The sequence below is a fragment of the Mesoplodon mirus genome (genome assembly GCF_964341445.2).
Source record: "Mesoplodon mirus genome assembly, chromosome: 17".
Classification (NCBI taxonomy): Eukaryota; Metazoa; Chordata; class Mammalia; order Artiodactyla; family Ziphiidae; genus Mesoplodon; species Mesoplodon mirus.
In genome coordinates this window covers 38,028,526-38,053,969 of record NC_138993.1, presented here as the reverse complement: position 1 = coordinate 38,053,969, position 25,444 = coordinate 38,028,526, and the positions used below count along the sequence as shown (strand labels likewise).

General features: G+C 34.4%; 1 pseudogene across 1 annotated transcript in view; it reads right to left on the bottom strand.

The window, feature by feature from the left end:
- Positions 1-2,545: 2,545 nt before the first annotated feature.
- LOC309792637 (nucleoporin p54-like) overlaps positions 2,546-25,444 on the bottom strand; it is a 90,821-nt pseudogene continuing 67,922 nt past the window's right edge. Inside the window, exon 2 of the transcript in view lies at positions 2,546-4,057. The product of the transcript in view is annotated as a nucleoporin p54-like (transcript). The remainder of the gene's footprint in view (positions 4,058-25,444) is intronic.

Sequence of the window (25,444 nt, the reverse complement as noted above, 5' to 3'; positions counted from 1 at the left end):
AGCAAGATGAAAAGAGAACCCTCAGAATGGGAGAAAATATTTACAAATGAAGAAATGGATGGATTAATCTCCAAAATATACAGAGAGCTCATGGAACTCAAAATCAAAAATCCAACAAGCCAATCAAAAAATTGGCAGAAGACCTAAATAGACATTTCTCCAATAAGACATATATATGGTCAAGAGGCACATGAAAAGATGCTCAACATCACTAATTATTAAAGAAATGCAAATCAAAACTACAATGAGGTATCACCTCACACCAGTCAGAATGGACATCATCAAAAAATCTACAAACAATAAGTGTAGGAGACAGTGTGGAGAAAAGGGAACCTTCTGTTGGTGAGAATGTAAATTGATAGAGTCACTGTGGAGAACAGTATGGAGGTTCATTAAAAATCTAAAAATAGAACTACCATATGACCCAGCAATCCTACTACTGGGCATATACCCTGAAAAAAACCATAATTCAAAAAGAGTCATGTACCCCAATGTTCATTACAGCAGTATATACAATACCCAGGACATGGAAACAACCATGGATACAGTTGATAAAGAATGGAATGGATAAAGAAGAGGTGGTATATATATATACAATTAAATATTACTCAGCATTAAAATTAAATGGAATTGGGTTATTTGTAGAGAGGTGGATGGACCTAGAGTCTGTCATACAGAGTGAAGTAAGTCAGAAAGAGAAAAACAAATATCTTATATTAACACATATATGTGGAATCTAGAAAAATGGTACAGATGAACCTATTTTCAGGGCAGAAATAGAGACTTAGACGTAGAGTATGGACATATGGACATGGTGGGGGGGAAGGGGAGGGTAGGATGAATTGAGAGATCAGGATTGACATATATACACTGTCATGTGTAAAATACATAGCTAGTGGGAACTTGCTGTATATCACAGAGAGCTCAGCTTGGTGCTCTGTGATGACATATATTGGTGGGATGGAGGGGTGGGGGTTGGGAGGGAGGTCCAAGGAGGAGATATATGTATACATATAGCTGATTCACTTCATTGTACAGCAGAGACTAATGCAACACTGTAAAGCAATTATATCCCAATAAAATATGAAGAAATAATTAGAATCAGAAACCTAACATTGTAGGGCTCTGATTTGGGCAAAGGCTTGGGCTAGGTGGGAGAAAAAACAGAAGATATATAAACATTGCTTCTGATCTGAAAAGGAATCTGATCTGGCTAGGACCCAGGATTCAAAACTGTTAACCATATCAGCACCATTTAATGACTAAAGGATTTTGGATAGAATATTAAAAAAAAAAAGAAAAAGAAGAACAATCATGGAACTTAATTATTCCTTTGAGAGTTAGAAACTTATGCAGATGAGTCTTGGCTTATATAAGCAGTGTATTTAGGTAGAAATAACTTTGAAACTAGATATGTTTTAATTCAACAGCTAACTTTTATTTTTGTATAAAAACTATTTACAATCAATAATTTATTTGTTTTATTTCTTTTCTTTTCTTTCTTTTTTTTTTTTTTTTTTTTTGCCCTTGAGGCTTGAAGGATCTTAGTTCCCCAACCAGGGATTAAACCCGCACCCTCAGCAGTGAAAGCACAGAGTCCAAATTACTGCCAAGGAATTTTCATTTTTAAGAAATAAAACGGGGTTTCCCTGGTGGCGCAGCGGTTGAGAGTCCGCCTGCCGATGCAGAGGACACGGGTTTGTGCCCTGGTCCAGGAAGATGCCATATGCCGCAGAGTGGCTGGGCCCGTGAGCCATGGCTGCTAAGCCTGCGCGTCCAGAGCCTGTGCTCCACAACGGGAGAGGCCACAACAGTGAGAGGCCCGCATACTGCAAAAAAAAAAAAAAAAGAAAAAAGAAAAAAGAAATAAAAAGTTTCAAAAAACAAAAAAAGTTTAAAAAAATGATAAAATGTAATTTTGTTATATCCTAATTGCTTAGGTGTGTTCTTTAAATTCCAAACAAGTAAAATAATATGAAAATATATTTTCAAATCTTTATAGAATGAAACCATATTAATGATTAAATACTCCTGGGTTTCCTTTACTCCTCCCATAGATTAATTCACAACTGTAAAAACTGATGCACATTTACATTCTGAAGTACAAATCCTCAGCAGCCAAGTAATTACACAGTTTATTTTGTTATGTGCAAAGTAGGCATTTCATATTTACTTGCTATTTGAAGCAGAGTACAGGCTCAATGAAGAATAATCATTAAACACTGATTATTTTTAAGAACAATGCTATTGTAAAAATGTACAATAGTACATATTTTTGGTAATTATGTACTTCTCTTTTAAAGTAATTACAGCTTTTATAATAGATGTAAATCTTTCGAAGGCTATCTCTGAAGAGCAGTGAAATGACTGGTATTTCAGATTTGATGAATGATAATTTGTCAGTAATCTTCTCAAAAACCAAGTCAGGGAGAGGATTGCTTTTTGTTTTTGTTTTTTTCTCCTCCATGTGGTCAGTTTCATTCTTAAGGATGGCCTGATATAACAAGATGTATTTCAAAAACCTTTAACACAAGTTTGTGAAATATCAACTGAAGACACCACCTCTGATGTGGATGGTTTCATTCAATCCATGTTCTACCAACTCATCTTCTAGGTCATCTTTTATGATGCTAATCAAGTGGCTAAGGTCTTCCTGCTGTTGTTTCAAATGCTGCTTGATTTCTTGTAACAGGTCTGCATCTATATAATATCTTTCTTCAGATTTGACTCCTCCAAAATGATTCTGCATCCTGATTTGGGACATCAGTTCATTTACCCAGTCCTTAAACTGAGTAGGGTATTTAGTTCACAATGAAATGTATCTAGCTGAATTTCATCAGCTTGGATGCCATATACACTCTTCCTCTGAATTTACTGTTTGATTAGGGCCTGAAGATTCTATGGGAATGTCCATGAGTTTCCTCTTATATTGTGCAATTTTGGCCATAGTTGTAGCTGTAGTTTAATTCTTCTGTAATTCACCAATATCTTCAAATATGATATCTAATCTGGTCTGATGCTGCTTAGTCATCTGATCTTGAACTTTCAGTTTTCAAAGAAGTTCTTTGAAACCCACCATTGGTACAGGAATTAAGTTTTCAGAATCAGGGTTATCCACTTTGACTTGCTCCCAGATAATAGGATCAACATCAGCAGGAGGATTCTGTAAAAGCTGTTCAATCTGTGCAGAAGAATGTTCTGTTCAAGTCATAGAAAGCATTACACAAAGTTGCTGCAACTGTGTTTTTATATTGGTTTGTTCAAAATGGGCATATATTATTGTAGCTGGGACTCTTCTTGAAGTACCATTTGGAGAACACTCAACAACATAAATGACAATTTCTGTCTGATCATCTGACAATGATTTAAAACCCTCTACATTTACAGTAAGGGTCTGGTTTCCTCCCAAAATTTTATTCAATGATTCTACCAATTGTTGTTGCTGGCTTTGAATATCTGTTTCTTTTTTGTTGAAAACTGAAACCACTAGCCCATCTTCATGTTTATTATTGGGCATACAACTATAACCTACTGCCTTAAACTAGCAAAAGGGATTTTCTTGTTTGAATTCTGTTGGTGGAAAGCTACTGTTAAAATTTCCTTTTTCTGTTCCCCAAAAGGCCTGTAGTTAATTCCATTTTGCCAAAATGGCATCTCTCTCATCTCCCAGTAGCATTGGAACAGAAAGAGCACTTGCAGTATTTATCAGTTGTTTGAACTGGGCAGGAGCTTTTGTAGGCTGAATGAAGAGACCACCTAATGTAGTTTGTTGCTTCCACTGCTGCTGTGTATTAAATTCTCTAAATCCAAGTCTAGTTTCCAAGTCAGTACCTAAACCATACTAGTTCCAGCTGTTGTGGCAAAATAAGTACCAAATCCAAAACTTTGTTCTGAGTAACACCAAAGAGTCCAGTAATGCTTGTGTTAGCTGGAGCAGAAAAACTGAATGCAGAACCTGCTGTTGTAGATTTTGCCCCAAAAGCTCCAAACCCACCCATGAGGTTCTTGGTGGCTGCAGCGGTACCTGAGGTACATGAGGGAGTCCCAAATTTGAAGGCTGCATTTCAGGGAGCAGGGGAATAAGGTGCTGTTTCCATGACACTCAGTGCACTCCCCAACAGCTAGCTTTTAAAGTGATTATTTCTGTGTCCATTTTTTGTAAAAAGGAATAAATTACAAATCTATCCCATAAAATTTTGACATTTTTTAGATATGCATAGATATAACCTGGTCATTAACAGAAGCTTAGCATATTTTATCTATGTTCTTTTTAGGATTTGTGATCTGATTTTTCACCATTAAGTGCACTTTTATTAGGTACCTGTTGTGTGATAGAAAGTATTCTATTTTTAGGAATTCAAACAAAAAATTACCTAGTGTTTACACTCCAGAGACTTAAAGCCCAGGAGACAAATATATACATGAAAACCACAATGTAATATAGGGCCTTAAAATTTAAAAGTGCTGTTGAAGTTTAGCAATGTGATAGAGAACATAAAATTAAGAAGCATAATGTAAATCAAGCATATAGTGTTCCTAAACATATGGAAAATTAGATGTGGAATATTAAAGTGTAAATAAGTAGAGCATTTAATATTGAAAGAGGTTAAAGTCAACATACAAAAATAATTTGCATTTTTTTGCAACAACAATGAGCTATCAGAAAACACTCTAATTTAGAATAACATCAAAAAGAGTAAAATATTTAGGAACAAATTTAACCAAGGAATTCAATGATCTATACACTGAAAAATATAAAACATTGTTGAAATAAATTGAAGAAGATACAAGTAAATGGAAGGATATTCCTTGTTCATGTATTGGAATAATTAATATTGTGAATGTGTCCATACAACCCAAAGCCATCTATATATTCATGGTAATCCCTATCAAAAGTCTAATGGCTCTTTTTTCACAGAAAAAAATATCCTAAAATTCATATGGAACCACAAAAGACCCTGAATAGTCAAAACACTCTTTAGAAAGAACAAATCTGGAGGCATTACATTTCCTGCTTTCAAACCATATTACAAAACTATAGTAATCAAAAGAGTATGGCACTGACATAACAACAAACATATTGACCATTGGAACCAAAATAAAGAGCCCAGAAGTAAGTGAACACATATATGGTCAACTAATATTTGACAATGGTGTCAAGAATACACAATGGGGGAAGGATAGTCTCTTTAGTAAATAGTGTTAGGAAAACTGGATAGCCACATGTAAAAGAATGAAATCATACCCTTATTTTATACCATACCAAAAAATCAACTCAAAATGGACTGACTTAAATGTGAGACATTAAACCATAGGACCCCTAGAAGAAGGGAAAAGCTCCTTGACATTGGCCTTAGTAATAAGTTTCTGAATATCATAAAGCACAGGCAACAAAAGAAAAGATAAACATGTGAGACCACATCAAATTGACAGCTTTTACACAGCAAAGGAAAAAAAATCAACAAAATTAAAAGTCAACCTACTGAATGGGAGAAAATATTTGCAAACTATATATCTGATGAGGGGTTAATATCCAAAATATATAAAGAACTCATAAAACTCAATGGAAAAAAAACCTGACAACACCCTGATTAAAAAATGGGCAAAGAACCTGAATAGACATTTTTCCAAAGAAGACATACAAATGCCCAACAGGTATATGAAAAGGTCCTCAACATCACAAGTCATCAGAGAAATGCAAATCAAAATCACAATGAAATATGACTTCCCAACTGTTAGATGGCTACTATCAAAACTATGGCAAGTGTTGGCAAGGATGTAGTGAAAAGGAAACCCCTTGTATGTTGTTGATGGGAATGTAAACTGTTATAGTCATTATGGAAAACAGTATTGAGTTTCTGCAAAAATGTAAAAATAAAACTACCATATGATCCAGTAATTTCTCTTCTGGGTATAAACCCCAAAGTAATGAAATCAGTAACTCTAAGGGATATTTGTGCTTCCATGTTTATTACAGCATTATTCACAATAACTAAGGTGTGGAAACAACCTAAATGTCCATTGACAGATGAATATAGAAAACGTGGTATACACACAGAAACACCACACACACACACACACACACACACACACCCCTCACACACACTGGCATATTTTTCAGCCATAGAAGAAAAACCTGGATGAATCTGGAAGACATTATGCTTAGTGAAATAAGCCAGACACAAAAAGACAAGTATCACATGATTTCTTTATCTGTGGAATCTAAAAAAGTTGAATATGCAGAAGTAGGGAGTAGAATGCTGGTTACCAAGGGTAGGAAGGTACAGGAAATGGGTAAATGTTGGTCAAAGGATATGAAGTTGCATTTATACAGGATGAAGGAGTCTAGAGATCTAATGTATAACATACATATGATTCTATAACATATAGTGAATATCCCACAATAAACATGTAAAAGTAGCTTCAAAATAAAAGATTTGAGTTACAGTCTATAGAAGATGGAAATAACTATTCCAGGGAAAGGTCTTTGGGTTTCTCAGCAAACAAACTAGCCAAGGTTTTATTTTAGGATAACCAAGACACAGAATATATATTAATATAATAGAAGATATTTACAATATTTGTCCAAAGTTCTGTATTATTTCTCACTTATGTAAATATTGTTAATATTATTAACTTTTCCCATTACCTTTACAGTAAAAACAATCATGTCAATGTCATGTCAATGTTTTACATTCTCTTACACCCTTTGTCAAGTAACTTTCTTCTCAAGGTTCTCATTAATGATATAATCAACTATTGTCTTACACTTCAAACTATTTTTTAAGGGGAGAGTCAAGTATGTGGGTAATATACATGTTTAAATATATATATTTAAAAATTTAACTATTACATTTTATATATTTAAACATTTTTCCATATACATATTTCAAACCCAGGTCACCTCATTTTTCTCTCACTAACTTAGCATTGTCTTCTTGCCTCAAAATTTATGGTCTTCCCCAAACCATTCTTTTGTCTTCAAAAATACTTTTTAAGTATAATTTTAATACATTATTTTGTTACCCAAAAGATACCTTTTTCTTAGAGCCTTTAACTTGTATTCATAGAACTACATCCAATATATAGCTTAATCTTACCTTACTTATTTCTCTAGCCTTACTGTTTTCCTTTCATTCCTCACATTCTACATTTCCTTCATTGTTAAATCCCTGTATTTTCCCACAGATATGTTGCTCTAGTAGATTTTGCATGTTTTACTTTTGCTCCAAACATCTCTATTCTTTAGCTTAGCTTTCCTAAGAAATCTTTGGTTCCCATTTTCCTCAGTTTAGATTACCAGCAATTACCAAATTTTATGGTATAATAATTTTGTAAACAAATATTGTAAATTGTTAATGGTGGATCTTTTTTCAGCCTTTCTGAGTAAAAATACTTTACCTAAGCTAATCCAAAATGTCCATTACTTAAGTGAAAATTTCTGACAAAAAGTAAATACTGATTTTATATAATAGTATTATATAATATACAAAATATTTGCAAAATATGTTTTTGTCTTAGATTATTTTTCAAATTTTTATATCTGAATTCTGTATAACATAGGCTTAGATCAGAGATTTTCCTGCTATTATAGAGAATATAACCCTTTTATTTACAAAAATTTGGCACACTTTATGGTAATAGGATATGTCATAGAGGAAATAAAATAATCTGCCTCATTTCCAAACCCAAAGGAATTGTGATATAGAGAAAGATTAACGGGTATATATATAGAATGGAATTGTGATATAGAGAAAGATTAATGGGTGTATGTATAGATTGGAATTAATTGGTGTATGTATAGGATGGAAGAATAAATGCTTGATCTACTAGAGGTTGGACCTCTGAAAAACACTGAAGAGTCTAAGGATAGCTTAATTCCAGATTAAAGCAAACCATCTAGAAGGCACTACTCGTCCATGAGTAAGTCAGGAAGACTCAACATAATGGTATTAGTTGTCAAAATTAACTAGGAACTCCAGCAGGGAAAGCCATATCTCATGGGAAAGTGAATTTTCACCAAAGGCATGTGACAGAAGACAGTGAATCTCCAAATCCTGTCATAGAATCAGTTTGTGCCTTCACCCTGTTTCACATGGATGCATAAGCATGACCTCAACACTAAATAAATAAATAAATAACCTACTTTATAGAAAGGAATGGGGGAAGAAATGTAGATTTGTTGTTTCTAAGTGAGAGTTCTATCTCCAGGGAGCATTTACATTATCCTATATTTTTGATCTGATGCAATATTTAGTTAACTGTCTTTATCTCCCTAGTAATATTTTGATGAAGAATTGGCAGAGAAATTAGTATTCAAGTAAACTAAAATCAAATATGTTTACTTTATCTATGAATTTGACTTACAGTGTGAGTTAATTTGCAAAACCTTTGTATAATTATCTATTTTCTTATCAGTTTTTCTATCCAAAATATAAATTCCTTAATTCATGTGTCATGCATTTTCCATCTATATATTGTCTACCTCAGGACCAGCCCATGCTGAGTATACAATAGTTGCTCACTATTAAATATTTGAATAAAGACATGTTAAATTAAAGGCAGATGGTGGTTACAAGATTAAAGAGCATATAGTACAGTTTAAGAAGTATTTATAAATCTACAGTAATGGAAAAAGCTATAAATGAATAGGTTTTCAGCAGGTTTTCCATATTTTTTCTACATTTGCTTCTTTTTGTCCCCCTTCTCTACTTTTCAAGGATAGTGTTTAAAAAATAATTAATGCACATTTAATTTAGGGGCAGAATTACACAATGTAGTCACATGATAACATTTATATTTTAGTAAGTTTCCTCAGACAGCAGTCTAGGAAATTTATTCAAAAGGAGGAGTCCTGAAAAAAGAATAAAATTAGAAGACTGTTACAGGGGTCATGGAGATATAAATTTTAAAAGTTATTATAGTTTTCCAAATCAGATTTAATTCAAATATGTAATGCTCATTTCACCCTTCTTATTTTATGCATGAAGATATTTATTGTTATTTATGGATAGGAAATCTTTCCTTTTTTTCTCTGAAATATATTTACATGTAATTTTTCTCCTCTGAAAAGGAAGCTTATGCAGTATTATAGAAAAATGTATCATCGCTTAGGAGATAATGAAAATGTTACTAAAAAACTACTTTCATATTCCAAATAATGTTTTTTAAGTCATATTTTAATGCAGTTTTCCAAAATATGTCAAAAAATAAAATATTACCTTCAGGAAGTGTGTGAATGTAGGTTAAATGATTTAGACATTCCCTTCCTTCCTTCCTTCCTTCCCTCCTTCTTTTCTTCAGTGTTGCCTTCATCCTTTCCATCCTCCTTTCTCTTCCCTAATCTTCTCTTCCTTTTCTCTACTTTCATTTCTTGCCTCTTCTGGGGGAAATAAAAAAACAACAAACTTTTGACATGGGGTATCACTAGTAATACTTGTGCTAAATACTTAATAACCAGCAGGAGGTGAATAACAAGGAAGCCCTGATTTGTGGATTTAATTATCATGGTGTAAATATTATGCCATGCTCCATTTGAAGCTACCAACCTGTTATCTAATGCTAGCAAAATTCCTGAAAATTTAGCATTCAGTGCCAAGAGACAGTTAAAGCTCACTGCAGCATACCACTGTTTACTTTGGACAGCCTAGAGAATACAAGTTTGTACACCATAAGGACCTTCAGATTTGAAAGGGCTATTTATGTAGAGTCGTACTTGTTATCTGACCCTAGAAGTATGAACTGGTACAAGTAATAGATATTTGTAGTCCCATGAGGAGTGGATTCCTTAAAAAAAATGGAGTAGTTGGAGTAGCTCAACAATGAAACCATTTATGTACATAACATGAGAATTTATTCTCCTGTAATAGTGTGTTTGCTGATTTGAAGGTTGTACATGGATTGTAATGTTACTAATAGTTTTAAAATACCATGAAATAAACTGTTAGATTGTAAATTCACCAGGAAAAAATGCAAAACATCCAGGCAAAATTATCAAGTCACTTATAGAGAAAATCAGGTCAACACCAGCTTTTTTATAACATACAAAATAAGACAACAGTGAAATAATATTTTAAGAATGGCAAAGAAAAAAAGAGTGAGCAAAATTTTAAACTTCAGACAAGCTGTCCTTCAACCATAAAGAATATTAGAATAATGGCATTTATAAGAATATAGTCATGTTTCTTTTCTGAAGAATCAACTAGATTGCTGAAACTTCAGTGAAGAACTATGGTCAGCAATAAATATATTTAACTCTAGTTACTATAATCAAACAAAGGTGTACGTCCTAAAATTGTCAATCATGGTACAACTTTCCTACTTAAATGATGAAACTTTCAATACAAACATTAAAACTAAAAAAACAATTGTTTTAAGTGTTATTTCTACCCCATTGTGTTGTTTGTTTTTCTTTGAGAACTCCCATTTGCACTTTGTATTAGGGTTGGTTTAGGGTTAGAGTCTGAGTGTTCTAAATATTTCACTTTCTCATTTTTTGTGCACATTATATTGTTTTTATTCTCTTCACTGTTTTGTTTCTCTTCACAGTGACACTTACTGATCATCTTATAACTCTGTCTTCCTTTTTTGTTTTGATCTGGTGATTTTCTTCAGTGAATTTTCTGAATTCTCTTCTCACATCTTACTGTTATTATTTTTAAAATTCTACTCTGAATTTTACAAATTACTGATTTATTGTGTACTTTCTTAGATATAAAAGCTAATTTAAAGATATTTATGTTGGAGCATTTTTTATAGTTTTTTCCTGCTAGCTAGTGTTTTCACAATGTGAAGATTTGCTTCCACTTTTTTCTATTGTCTTAAATTGCTCTTTATGTATGATTTCTGACTTTTTTCTGTTTACTATATTAAATGTTTTAAACTTTCATAAAACACAGTAACAATTGTTTCTATAAATGATGTGAAGTGTTTCATTAGCTAATTAAGTTTCTCATTACAAGATCAACTCTACTATTAGTAAAATGAAGTGCATTTAGTTCAATAAAATATTTCATTAGAAACAAACAAACAAAAACCATGAAATAGAAAATATCATTTGAAACAATGTACTAACCCAGAATAGCAATTCAATATGTCAAATTTTAACATAAATAAATAATTTCAGGTCTTCTGCACTAAGTCCTCTAATTATTTTCACTTTTCAGAAGAACAAGAATAATTTTTCCTTTGTTAGTACAGGGAATGTTTTCATTCAATTCTCATGATATCTCGCAAATGAAGGAATAAAATGTTCTAAAACTTGATAACCAAGGGCTATGCTATGTCAATTTAACACTTTATGCTTTTCAAAGGATTCAAAGGATTTTGACAGTGATGTTCATATATGTTTACACATGATACTCTTTCTGGGCACTAATGAATTAGTTACATGTGTATGTTTGCTTCTAAAATATATTCCTATGTTATTTCTCTGTTCTAGTTTTAAAACATCTATGGGTATGATTAGTAAGTAAGGAATATTTTTGTCTAAAATTCTGCATAAACTAGGGCATTACTGGGTGTGTTATGATGGAAGATGTTTATGATATTTAGCTTTGATATTTATTTTTACACTGGTTTGGAAGGAAGGTAGGAAGAAGGAAAGAAAGGAATAAAACTTGCATGCACAAGTATGTCATATAATGAGGACAAATGAGCATTTTCTCTTTTTCTAAGTTTAGTTGCTAACTTCATTAGTGATGCCATCAACAGCTTGACTAACAACAGAGCTTTCAGCTTCTGCAAGGAGCTGATGTATCTTTCTGACTTTGTTCTTTAATTGTGCCACCTTATTTGTTGTTACAAATCAATACTTGTGCAGATATTGAGCAGGTCAGAACTTAACGTTTTACCTGGGGATTGAGAAATGTGGAATAAAACCCAAGAGAGTGGCAAACATGCCCCGATCAATAGTGTGCATGTTTCTTCTTCCCACATTATTTGGAATATATTTTGGTGAAATAAAATGTAGCACAATTGCTAACCTCTATTGCATATATCACTCATATATGTTTACTTATCTGATCTAGGTTTTAGAGTGTTACAACTGTCTATAGCATTAAGATATTTATCTTAGTTTAAAAATAAACATATGACTCAAATTAGTAGTTTATGGTAATTGATTATTTCAATTGAAAGGAGATGCATACATATCATTTTCCACATTTTTTTCTAAACTTATTTATTTTATTTTTTATGTATTTTTGGCTGGTTGGGTCTTTGATGTTGTGCACAAGCTTTTTGTAGTTGCAGTGAGCAGGGGCTACTCTTCATTTTAGTGTGCGGCCTTCTCAGTGTGGTGGCTTCTCTTGTTATGGAGCATGGACTCTATGTGCTTCAGTAGTTGTGGCATGCAGGCTCAGTAGTTGTGGCTTGTGAGCTCTAGAATGCAGGCTCAGTAGTTGTGGCACATGGGCTTAGGTGCTCCGCAGCATGTGGGATCTTCCTGGACCAGGGATTGAATCCGTGTCCCCTGCATTGGCAGGCAGATTCTTAGCCACTATGCCACCAAGGAAGTCCTTGTATATATGTTTGAAAATTAACAAATACATAAAGAACATATTGAATATTGTTCCTACAATTAGTCATTCAAAATATTTTTTTACTTTTCAAATTTCCTTATAGAGGTGTCTTTTATACACAATAAAATGCAGCCACTTTAAACATACAGTTGAATGAGTTTCCAAAAATGTGTATGCCCATTTAATCACCATCTCAATGAAGATATACAACATTTATATTCCACCAGAAAGTTCCATTTTGTCTTTTTATAGCCAATACCCCTACTCAAACCCGACCCAAGGCTACAGCTCATTTGCTTTCTGTCACTTTAGTTTTGACTACTATAGACATTCATATTAATACAATGCCAGCTTCACATAAAAAAACAGTGTTCGTTTCATAGCATGCAGGTACAACTTTATAAACATCATTACTACAAGTACGTATGAAGACTTCTCTAAATGCAGCACAAAAACATATCACATCCATTTCTTGAAAGAATACTTATCTCAAACATAAAAATAGGGAGAGGGGTCAAGATGGCAGTGTAGAAGGACATGGAGTTCACCTCTTTCTACAGGAGCATCAGGAATAAATCTGAAAATAGAACAATTCTCACAGAGAATCTGCTGAACACTAGCAGAGAACCTCGGACACCTAAAAGGACAAGAAATATTCCCTTGTAACCAGGTAGTGTGAAAGAGAGAAAAGGAAAAAAAGAAAAGGGGAAGTGGGACTGGACCAATGCCCCTGAGTGGGGGGAGCTAAAGGAGAGGAGAGGGAAGCCTCCTCACCAGTGGGGAGATCAGCTGAAACAGATGGAGAGCTTTGGGGGCCCAGAGGAGAGCACTGTACCTGGTCTGTGACAGGAAAGACAGAGTAAGACCTACAGAGATGGTCTATATGCAGCCCTGCATGTCTGAGCCTGAGATGTGTGTCTGCCAGATCAGACGGGAGCTGGGGGCCAGAACGTGGGTTTGGAGAGCAGGCCTGGAGAGGAGACTGTTGATGGCTGCTCAGAGACAGCCTGAGGTGATAAGACTGAGGAGCTCTGCAACTGGGAATGCTCCTGGAAGAAGCCAGGAGCTCCTTAGAACTGAAGCACCATTGTTGAGTGACATACAAAAGGCAGGCTGCCAATGCAACCTCTCTGCCCACGTGCCTGCCCCCACCTCTGCAGGCACTAGGAGGGCCTCTCTGCAGAGCAGGTTCATGTGCATCTGCTGGTTGCTGCCTCTGCACCCTACTGCCTGGGCAGGGAGCAGATGCCTGTGAATGACCCACACACAGAGGTGGGGCTGAAACCAAAGCTGAGTCTCAGGCAGTATGCGACTAAGGATAAAGAGCTGAAATCTCTCCTTGCAGCTCCATGAACCTCAGATTAAACCCCCATGACTGGCTTGGTAAAGTCAGCATCTGTGGAACATCTGAACAGACAAGTGCTCATGCAACTGAGACAGGTCTAGCTTTAACAACTGTGGACTTTGTGAGCATGTACACATGGGAGCTGGACCAAGTCAGATTCTGAGCTGCCCTCATGGCACCCACAGTGGTTCCAGATCCATGATTACTGCAATCCTGGGACCTGGCTTCAGTGTATCTATGCTGGTGGTGTAGTGAAAACAGCACTTGAGAGACACCAGAGTCAGTTGCTGGTATAGCTGTGGTTAAGGTGTGGATGAGAGCAATGGCAACAACAGAGTAACTTGTGAGCTTGCACAATGGGTGAAAGGTGGCACAATAGAGCATACTAACAGGTAAACAGATCCAGAGAAGGAATACTCAGTGGCTTCTCTCCCAGTGGGAGTGCTCCAATCTTGCCTAACTTATACCCCTTACACCATAAATCAGAAACACAGCTAAGAAACAGAACTGGAGGCTTCTACTGGAACAACTAAGGAGCAGACCCTGTCCATAACAGGGCAATGACAATCACAGAGCAAAGGGGAGGCCCCGCTCAATATCCAGGGCAGGCTCTTGTCACTACAACACCAATCAAAACCCCTATCAAGGGGATAACGCTCAGCATACACTGAGGAAAGAGATGACAGACATCCATTCTAAAAACAGCCCTTACACCAATAATGATGATGATGATGATAATAATAAAATATTAAACACACACAGGCTACACAGGGAGTTTCCCACATAAAAATAACCCCACCCCCACAAGACAGTCTGAGGGTCTGGCATCAGGATGAAGAACTCCCAGAACATCTAGCCTTGAAGGTCATTAGAGAGTGAGTGTAGGAGTTCCCCAGGGGTGGGGGAAACAGTGACTCTACTCTTCAAGGGTGCACACCATGTCTCACATGCACCAGGACCCAGCACAAAGCAGTACTTCCATAGGAACCTAGGCTATACCTACCAGGTCTCCTGGGGAGTCAGGGGTTCATTGTAGCTCACTGTGGGGGAAGGACAGAGGGAGCGGAGACCCAAGGGAATATTAACTGATGTGAGCTTTCCCAGAGGTCCCTGTTTCTGCACCAAGACCTATCCCTGCCCAACAGCCTGCAGGCTCCAGTTTTGGAATGCCTCAGGCTGAACAACCAGAAAGAGAGGAGCACAGCCCCACTCATCAGCAGACAGGCTGCCTAAAGTTATAGTAAGTTCACAGCCACCCCCAAACACACACTGTGACATGGCCAAGCCCACCAGAAGGTCAAAACCCAGCTCCACCCACCAGAGGGCAGGCACTGGTCCCTCCCACCAGGAAGCCTACCTCTGGACCAACCTAACCCACCAGGGCGCATATACCAGAATCAAAAGGAACTATGATCATGCTGCCTATGAAAAGGAGACCACAAACACAGTAAGTTAGACAAAAATGAGATGACAGTGAAATATGTTGCAAAAGAAGAAGCAAGATAAAAACCTAGAAGAACAATGAAATGAAGAGTATATAAGCAATCTACTTGAAAAAGAATTCAAAATAATAATAGTAAAGTTGATCCAAAATCTCAGAAAAAGGATGGATGCACAGAACGAGAAGATACAAGAAATGTTTAACAAAAAGATAGAAGATTTAAAGAACAAACAGAGATGAGTAACACAATAACTAAAAGGAAAAATACACTAGAAGGAATTGATAGCAGAATAACTGAAGCAGAAGAACAAATAAGTGAGCTGGAAGACAGAGTGGTGGAAATCATTGCCACAGAACAGAATAAAGAAAAAAGAATGAAAAGAAATGAGGACAGTCTCAGAGACCTCTGGTACAACATTAAATGCAAAATTTGCATTATAGGGGTCCCAGAAAAAGAGGAGAAAGAAAGGGCCTTAGAAAATGTCTGAAGAAATTATGGTGGAAAACTTCCCTAACATGGGAAATGAAATAGTCACCCAAGTGCAGGAAGCACAGAAAGTCCCATACAGGATACCCCAAAGAGGGACATGCTGAGATGAATACTATTCAAACCAACAAAAATTAAAGACAAATAAAAACTTTAAAAGGAACAAGGAAAAGGAAGAAATAACATACAAGGGAATCCCAATGAGATTATCAGCTGATTTTTCAGCAGAAACTCTGGAGGCCAGAAGGGAGTAGCAACTATGTATTTAAAGTGATGAAAGGGCAAAACCTACAACTAAGAATACTCTATCCAGCAAAGCCTTCATTCAGATTCAATGGAGAAATCAAAATCTTTACAGACAAGTAAAAGCTAAGAGAATTCAGCACTACCAAACCAAATGCTAAAGGAAATTCTCTAGGCAGTGGGTAAAAAGAGTCCACAACTAGAAACAAGAAAATGGGAAAGCTCACTGATAAAGACAAACATAAAGTAATAGAAGGAAATCATCCACACACAGATTTATCAAAACTGGCAACTGTGAGAAGAGTACAAATGCAGGAGATGGGAATTGAATTTGAAATTAAGACACCAGCAATTTAAGACAACCTTGTATATATGCAGACTCCTATATCAAAACCTCATGGGAAATGCAAACAAACAAACAAAACAACAATAGATACACACACACAAAAAGCAACCCAAATGCAAAAAAAAAAACTACCATATGATCCAACAATCCCACTCCTGTGCATATATTTAGAGAAAATCTTAATTCAAAATGATACATTCACCCCAATGCTCTTTGCAGCACTCTTTACAATGGACAGGACATGGAAGAAACTTAATGTCCATCAGCAGAGGAATGGATAAACAAGATGTGGTACATATATACAAATGAATATTACTCAGCCACAAAATGAATGAAATAGTGGCATTTGCAGCAACATAGATGAACCTAGAGATTGTCATACTGAGTGAAATAAGTCAGAGAGAGAAAGATAAATATCATATGATATTGCTTACATGTGGAATCTAAAAAAAATGGTAGAAATGAGCTTATTTACAAAACAGAAATAGAGTCACAGATGTAGAAAGCAAACTTATGATTACCAGGGGAAAAGCAGGGAGCAGGTGGAGGGATAAATTGGGAGATTTGGATTGACATATACAAACTACTCTATATAAAATAGATAACTAATAAGAACATGCTGTATAGCACAGTGAACTCTTCTCAATACTCTGTAATGACCTACATGGAAAAACAATCTAAAAAAGAATGGATATATGTGTCTGACTCACTTTGCTGTACAGCAGAAACTAAGAAAACATTGTAAATCAAATATACTCCAAAAAAATTAAAAGAAAAATAATAAAACATAAAAATAAATCAGAATGGCCATCATCAAAAAGTCTACAAATAATAAATGCTGATTTATGCTTATTTTAAGCATAAATTTATGCTTATTTATAAATACAATTTTATTTATAATAAATAAATAGATAAGGGAACCCTCCTACACTGTTGGTGGGAATGTGAATTGGTACATCCACTATGGAGAACAGTATGGAGGTTCCTTAAAAAACTAAAAACAGAGCTACCATATGATCCAGCAATCCCAATCCTGGACATATATCTGGAGAAAAACATGGTTCAGTAGGATACATGCACCCCAATGTTCATTGCAGTGCTGTTTACAATAGCCAGTACATGGAAGCAACCTAAACGTCCATCAGGAGAGGAATAGGGAAAGAAGATGTGGTACATATATACAATGAAATATTACTCAACCATAACAAAGAATGAACTAATGCTATTTACTGCAACACAGATGGGCCTAGAGATTGTCATACTGAGTGAAGGAAGTCAGACAAAGACAAATATCATATGATATCTCTTACATGTGGAATCTAAAAAAGGGGTACAAATGAACTTATCTACAAAACAGAAATAAAGTTACAGATGTAGAAAACCAACTTATGGTTACCAGAGTGTAATGGCAGGGAGGGATAAATTGGGAGATTTGGACTGACATATACACTCTGCTATATATAAAATAGATAATTAATAAGGACCTACTGTATATCCCTGGGAACTCTACTCAGTACTCTGTAATGACCTATATGAGAAAAGAATCTAAAAGAGTGGATATATGTGTATGTATAACTGATTCACTTTGCTGTACACCTGAAATTGACACAACATTGCAAATCAACTATACTCCAATAAAACACAAAAGTAAATAAATAAAGAAGTAAAATGCCAGCACTTTATGGAGTACAAGTTTGTCCACATTCTTGCAAATACATGATAACATTTCACCAATGACAGATGATTTTGAAAAATGTTTGTGTTAATTGTTCATTTGTATGTCTTCTTTTAGAAGTTTACTCAAAAATAAACTTTTTATTAGATTATTAATCTTATTTGTGAACTCGTAGATTTTTGCATGTACTGAATATAAATTGTCAATATATATTATGTGTATATATATAATATATATATAATACACATATATACAATATTTACATTTAATTTGTAATTGAAAAGATACATAACTAATTTTAATAAAGCCCAATTAATCATTTTTTAATGTTTAGGACTTTCTATGTCTTGTATAAGAAGTACTCACCTATAAAAATATATTTTAATCTTTTGTGGTTTACTATATTTATCTTGACACAATATTGTGTTTGATGTGAGATAAACCCTAGGTTATTATTTTCTTATGAATGTCTAGTTGTTTCAGTACCACTATTGCAGACTCTTTTTTCTATATTAAGTTGCACCAGTGCTTTTGTTAAAAAAAAAATAAAAGATTGACCCTATAGACATATATTTATTTCTGAATTATTTCTGTTCCATTAATCTATGTATCTGTGAGCCAATATTGTGTTCTCTTGAAAAATGTAGCTTTATATTATCCCTCAAATTTAGGAAGTTACTTCCTTGATTATTTTTTTCTCCCTTTCAAAATTATTTGGCATATTTTTGTTTAGAACCAGCCTGTCAACTCCTACTAAAAAATGGTGTGAAAATTTTGATTTATTATGAATTTAAAGCTGAGCAGGACCTTGTGGGACCTTTCTGGGTAAAAAAGCCTATCTGTGTCCCCCGTTTCTTGTTTGTAGAAAAAAGGCGTCAGCCTTCTAGCCCTTCCCTGAGTTCCAAAGGGTGAATTCAAACAGTTACTAATTAGGGCAGAGAGTGAATGCAGAAACGAAGTAAAGGTAATCAAGGAACAATAGCGCAGAGATGGGACAGGGTCTTGGTTCCTCCTCGGGGCTGTGCATAGCAATCTGATACATATCTCTCAGTTCTTCTACAGGAGATGGGATCCCCACCCAGGTTGAGGATGGTAACTTCAGATAGAGCACAAGCACATAGATACCAGACTGGTTGGAACCAGAAGGTTGAAGATTAAGATTCCTAGAACACAACCCTGTTACCTCACCAGCAACCAATCACACACCCTGCAGCCCTCTTCCAAATTTTGCCTATAAAAACTCTTCCCCAAAGACCATCAGGGAATTTGGGCTTTTTGAGCATGAGGTGCCAATTCTCCTTCTGTGGCCCTGATGAACTCTGTTCCAAACTATGACATTTTAGCTTGTTGGCCTCACTGTGCATTGGGCACATGAATTCAGGTTTGACAATTAAATTTATTGTTCAAATTGGATAATAATTCTCAGATATTCTTACTGTGTAAGTTCTGTGAATTGTTTAGATTACAGTAGGTTTTTGTAGTTTTTTATTTTCCAAAGTGATCTATGACAATCTCCTTCTTTGGTATTCTGCCCCATGAACTCCAGACTCAGACTACCGAAATCCAATTGCTGTCTCCATATCTCAGTGAATCTTCTTTGCTCTGTTAGGCATTGATCTCCATATCATGAACAGAAAACTGCATCCAGGCAAATTGCATAGGTGACTGTGGTATTCACTATTGTTATTTTTCTTCTCTCGTTGGTCATTGCCCTGCATTATCTATTATCCAATATCTAAAAAAATAGTTGTTTCATATATTTCCCCCAATTTACTGGTTATTTATGGAAAGTAGATATGTATGTTTATCAGACATTCCATTTATTAATAGTATGAAAAAGAAGTCACATTGTCATATACTTTTATTATTAAGTTTTTGGTGTGCTTACCCAATCAGTTTTATCACACACACATTTTTCAATATTAGCTTATTAAATACTTAACACAATTCTATTAAATAAGTATCCATATACCCCCTTTCCAGATGAGAAAATTGAGAATATTGAGGCATGATATATTTAAATAACCTGCCCAAGATCAAATATCAAGTAAATAATGGAAGAAGTATTTGAAACCAAGAAATCTGCCTTCAGGAGCAGGATAATTCACAAGTTTATTCTAATAATTGTATACATTAATAGCTCTCAAAACACTTAATACATGACATAGCACACAATAAATGTTTAGCATATCAATTTTTCTAATTTAATTGGCACTGTAGTGGGTTGAATAGTGTCCTCCACAAAAGATATGTCCAAAAACCTAACCACCAGAAGCTGCAAATATAATGCTAGTTGGACAAAATATCTTTCCAGATATAATTAAGTTAAGGGTTTCCAGGTGAACTCCTTCTGGATTTACAGTGGACCCTAAATCCAATGAAAGTTGAGGTGTGTTTATAAGATAAGACCAGAGCAAAATTTGAGACACAGAGAAATACCATGAAGACAATGTCAAAAATGGAGGTGAATTTGGAGTTATGCATCAGTAAGCCAAGGAACACCAATCATTTATGGCAGCCACCAGAAACTAAAAGAAGGCATAAAATGGATTTTCCTTCCTCTCTTCCAAAGGGAATTGACCCTCTCAAAAACTTGGTTTCAGACTTCTGGCTTCCAGAATGTGAAAGGGTAACTTTCTGTCATTTTAAACCTCTCAATTTGTGGTAACTTATTATGCCAACCACTGGAAATGAATAGGGACATTATTCTTGTTTATATTATTGTATTTGCCTTTTTTACCTCATTTTAATTTAATATATTAATGGCTTCATAAAATTCCAGCTCCTTGTACACCATATAATAATGTAAACCATTAAACTGATATTTTAAATTTTATTACTAAAACAAATATTCCAATTAATCTCTTCCTGAATAAATAGTTTTATGGATTTCTATTTCTTTAGGAAACATTTATAACTATTTACTAATGCCTAATGAATCCAGACAAATAAAAGCCAAAGTAAATTGCTGATGAGATTTCAGAGTGTTGTATATCAATTCTAATTTATCAACTTAGTTGTATTTCCACTGTCAATTCTGTGTCATGGAGTAATAGAGTGCAAATAAAAAGTTTGCATATGGTATTTGTCTTTCTCTTTCTGACTTACTTCACTCTGTATGACAGACTCTAGGTCTATCCACCTCATTACAAATAGCTCAGTTTCGTTTCTTTTTATGGCTGAGTAATATTCCATTGTATATATGTGCCACATCTTCTTTATCCATTCATCCGATGATGGACACTTAGGTTGTTTCCAGCTCCGGGCTATTGTGAATAGAGCTGCAATGAACATTTTGATACATGTCTCTTTTTGAATTATGGTTTTCTCAGGGTATATGCCTAGTAGTGGGATTGCTGGGTCATATGGTAGTTCTATTTTTAGTTTTTTAAGGAACCTCCATACTGTTCTCCATAGTGGCTGTACCAATTCACATTCCCACCAGCAGTGCAATAGTGTTCCCTTTTCTCCACACCCTCTCCAGCATTTATTGTTTCTAGATTTCTTGATGATGGCCATTCTGACTGGTGTGAGATGATATCTCATTGTAGTTTTGATTTGCATTTCTCTAATGATTAATGATGTTGAGCATTCTTTCATGTGTTTGTTGGCAGTCTGTATATCTTCTTTGGAGAAATGCCTATTTAAGTCTTCTGCCCATTTTTGGATTAGGTTGTTTGTTTTTTTGCTATTGAGCTGCATGAGCTGTTTATAAATTTTGGAGATTAATCCTTTGTCAGTTGCTTCATTTGCAAATATTTTCTCCCATTCTGAGGGTTGTCTTTTGGTCTTGTTTATGGTTTCCTTTGCTGTGCAAAAGCTTTGAAGTTTCATTAGGTCCCATCTGTTTATCTTTGTTTTTATTTCCATTTCTCTAGGAGGTGGGTCCAAAAGGATCTTGCTGTGATTTATGTCATAGAGTGTTCTACCTATGTTTTCCTCTAAGAGTTTGATAGTTTCTGGCCTTACATTTAGGTCTTTATGCTAACACATATATATGGAATTTAAAAAAATGTCATGAAGAACCTAGGGGTAAAACGGGAATAAAGACACAGACCTACTTGAGAATGGACTTGAGGATATGGGGAGGGAGAAGGGTAAGCTGTGACAAAACGAAAGAGAGGCATGGACAATATATACACTACCAAACGTAAGGTAGATAGATAGTGGGAAGCAGCCACAGAGCACAGGGAGATCAGCTCGGTGCTTTGTGACCACCTGGAGGGGTGGGATGGGGAGGGTGGGAGGGAGGGAGATGCATGAGGGAAGGGATGTGGGAACAGATGTATATGTATGACTGATTCACTTTGTTATAAAGCAGAAACTAATAAAAAAAGTAGATGGTAAAGAGAAAAAAAAAGTTTGCAGTGTTTTTTTTAATTAAATGTACATATAGGTAGAAATTTTAGATGCTATATTTCATTTCTCTGTTTAAGTTTAAAGAACTTTCTAAAATATTATTTTTTAAACATTTTAGTCATTATGGAAAACATCAAAATGTAGGACTCTTACAATTTAAGGTAATAAGAAGAGTTAAATTTAATTAAATTTAAAATCTTATTGGCTGCAGAAATAATGAATTTAAAATTTTATTATTTTAGTGATTGGGGAGTTATAAATGCATATTTACAGTCAAAAACTGAGTTTAAACATATTGCTGATTTTTTTCTAGGTATGAATAAAACAAGAATTATGATCTGAAGAAAAAATATATGTAATTTTCTATACCATTGGATATCTTTATTTCATTATTATTGATTTGACAGAATAATTTACACTCCCTCATTCTTGCTCATCACTAATGATTTTCAAATAATCAAATATAACTTTAAAAATACATTTTGGTATTATTGATATTATACATCAAAGGCAACTATTATTCTTTTTAGTGAGATGTAGTGTTAGGGGTGTCTGTGGAAAAGATGATTAAGGAGTTTCCAATCTAGTTCAGAGCTATAACTTATGTAGACACAGAATAGGAAGATAATATATCTAATTGAGCAACCCACAAGTATTTTGTTTTAGTTTCCCATCTTACAGCCCATATATTTGGTTCTTTTCAATAACTTTTACATTCTGGCATTTTATTAAGTTCTGTCTTCAAACTTTTCATTTTTCTCTCATTCATTTCCATATACTCACATATCTTCTTTTCATATGGCTCCAAAATCCATGTTCTAAAATAATATCTCCCATGTGATTTAGTATGCAATCTTGAATAACTAATAATTCTACTAGAATGTAATGTAAACCCCTCAAATTCAATGTATTTACAACAAATCTAATTATTTCCTGATACCAAATTAGTTTTTTTTTTTTTTTTTTTTTTTTGTGGTACACAGGCCTCTCACTGTTGTGGCCTCTCCCGTTGCGGAGCACAGGCTCCAGACGCGCAGGCTTAGCGGCCATGGCTCACGGGCCTAGCTGCTCTGTGGCATGTGGGATCTTCCCAGACCGGGGCACGAACCCATGTCCCCTGCATCGGCAGGCAGATTCTCAACCACTGTGCCACCAGGGAAGCCCCCAAATTAGTTATTTAAAATTATTATTCTTATTGTTTTATTGAAGGCTCCATGCTGAAAACCCTCTAGTCCTATATGACAACATCCTCTCTTTCACCATACTGCCTCCACCTGAGTGTCACATTTACTTCAACAAATTTCTTATCTTCCTTCTTTCCTTTCAATTTCTCTTTGCAATTTGTGAAGGCTCTTCTACTTATCAAGGAATATTTGAAACTTAATTGGCCCTCATGTCTTTAATTTTCTCCCCATATACACTCTGGTTATTATCATTATCATCATTTCATGGCACTACTTCACCATGTTACTCCCTACCCAAAAATACTTGGCTACATTTTTTGTCTATACTAAAGTGGATATTATAGAAGAGTGATTTGGGTCATATACAAATTATAGTGCTTATATTCCAGTAAATGTGTAAAATAGTTAAGGTAAAAAATGAATTACATACAATGTCTCCTTAAAATCCAACACAGTACATTTTCCTTATAGATTATATAGACTGAGAATTATTATGTCTTCAAAAATGTAAGAAAATACATTTCCATATATTTTCAAAATTTATTTGAGGGAGATAAGACTTTCAAAATAATTTTATTTAGTCCCCAAATATCAACCAGAATTTGAATTGTGTATTTATTTATTTATATACATGTAAATATTATATGTGAATATTTATTTATTTATATGTAAACTAAAATACAGGAGATAAACATGTCTTAAATATTTCACTTAAAAATTAACATTCTGTAGACCATGAAATTTACTTCTATCAAGCATTTAAGAAGTAATACAATGTTTCTAGTTTAAATATATAAATTGTATCACAGCTTAAAGAGAAACACACTAAAAATTCCATGGTGGAATTCAGATCTTTTTAAATAGGCATATATAATAAATATATGAACTACTTTTATAAGACAATAAATATTTAAATGGCATGAGTTGATGAGAAAACAAGTTCTAGTAATCTCTTTTCTGTCTATTTTTGTCACATAGGTAGATTGTGAAATATGTACAAGTTGGCTTTTAAACTTTTCAAAAAATATTACCCAAATCTTGAATAATTTTAAAGTATATTAATAATCTTACTAATCCATTGTAAACACACATAGGAAATAGGGACAATGAAGTGATCCCTACTACACTCATTCATCTAATCCAATTGTCCTACATTTCTTTAAGTATAATAATAATAATAAAATATCTCTAGATGGCTACGTATATGTGCATTATTTCAATAGAGAGTATTAAAACAGAGTTATCTGTTAGAGTTATCTTTTCTGCAAATTATCTGTGTGATTTTTGTAACTTACCCTAATTTTATTTTATATATCTGCAAAATAAGAAATTTGCTCTATAACTCTATATAGAGAGTTATAAAATTTTTCTAACTCTAAAATTCTGATTTAATATCATGTACATGTATATTTCCATTTTTGAGGTAAAGTGATGAAAAAGTTTATTAATAAAACTATTTATGTTACCTTAAATGGCATAACAACTAATATGTTAAATTTATTGTAAGTATCCAATGAATTTTCCCTACATAAATCATTCAATATAAATTGTCTTTTATGCAAAACAAACAAAACCAAACAGAAAACATGCAAACAGAAAAGCAAAGGAACCAAGTTAATATATGGACACTGTGTCCTTTCCAGTTTTGAATTTGGTTTAAGTATAGCATATCCTAAAGTGTATTTTTGCCTCTGAGATTTTATTCACTTACTGAGCAGTAACAATGATATAGCTTCTAATAATGGATTTGAATATGGTAGAAGTGTAGCAAAGCATTTAGTTCTGCCAATTTGCTAAACGTTGTGGAAAGTGAATCTCCTACCACCCTGTGGTAGTTTAAAAT